General features: G+C 35.3%; 1 protein-coding gene across 1 annotated transcript in view; it reads right to left on the reverse strand.

Annotated features, from left to right (window-relative positions):
* LOC101313383 (transmembrane protein 208-like) overlaps window positions 1-1,205 on the reverse strand; it is a 3,686-nt gene extending 2,481 nt beyond the window's left edge. The window contains exon 1 of the mRNA XM_004291639.1: window positions 1,090-1,205. The gene's annotated coding sequence lies outside the window, so the exon portion shown is untranslated. The remainder of the gene's footprint in view (window positions 1-1,089) is intronic.
* Window positions 1,206-1,232: the final 27 nt, after the last annotated feature.

The following is a 1,232-nucleotide window of genomic DNA, read 5'->3' on the forward strand; positions in this document are numbered from 1 at the left end:
AAAATAGAAATCCGCACCAAACCATGGTGTGGACGTCCGCAGTTAAGAAGGCCTGTATATATATATATATATAGATATATATATAACCTGCTAAATAATACAAGTAAATCTATCCCCATAAAATGTCTATTCATATGATTATACAATGACTTAGTAAAACCAATGGTAGTGTATTAGATTTTAACCAACTTGAGAAAGAAAGTAAATAAAAAGCCCCTACACAGTTTCGGACATGCTAATGCAGAAACTATAGCCGTCACTATACAAGACAAGGTCAGCACAGAACAATAGATGACGATTATGGTATAATTCCTTCAAAAAGTAAAATTTAGTTTCTAACAAAAGTAATGAGAAAAAGTAAAATTTAGTTTCTAACATGATACAGGAATTTACACAAAGATTGCATGACCTCAGAGGTGGCAAAATAACATTTTCAGTACAAAAACACTACAGAAAAAGATATCCCAAAAACACAATGCTACACCACAGCGGCTGCTAAGTTAGCATCAAACGAAACCTATATTATTTAGATTCTCACATAGAAAATCTGATGTGGCTCCCCAACCCCAAAGTCCTTTACAAGACTCAAGTCTTAACCGTTGGTGATTTTTGATTTTACAGAAAGAAAACTAAACCCTCCACAATCCCGTGTGAGTTTTATACACAGTTGAGTAACACAGAGAACTAGGTAAGTCCTTGAAACCAACTGAATTGCCATCATAGGGAACCAACAAACAGAACAACTTCTCATCACCATAACTTCCATATTTCTCAATCAATTTAAGCGTGTAATATATTGATTTTATACTACTCAAGAAGCCCAACAAGTCTGTGCAAACAGTTCACGATTTAAGGACTAATAAGGATATTTAAGTTACCAATAACGAAAATTTCGACCAAAATTTATAAGAAGAGAAATCCAACCGAACCCATTCAGTCAACCAAGCATTCCTAGGATTCAAATTCTTATCAATAGAAAGTGAAAATCTCAATGGCAAACCAACAGCTCTAAGAATAATCGAGACAAAGAAAGAGGGAAAGAAAATAAACGGTAATCACTGGACTACCAAATTTTGAAAGTTTTCTCACCTCTAACACCCTGCTCCAAAGACAAGCCTTCAACTTTTCTCCCTTTCTTCCAAATCGCCGGAGCTCTCCCTATCCCCTGAAGTAAATCGGCAAAACAAAGGCTCCCAACATCACTCAAAACCGCTCATGGAGTTTTTTTTNTT

The sequence above is a fragment of the Fragaria vesca genome, linkage group LG2 (assembly GCF_000184155.1).
Source record: "Fragaria vesca subsp. vesca linkage group LG2, FraVesHawaii_1.0, whole genome shotgun sequence".
Taxonomy (NCBI): domain Eukaryota; kingdom Viridiplantae; phylum Streptophyta; class Magnoliopsida; order Rosales; family Rosaceae; genus Fragaria; species Fragaria vesca.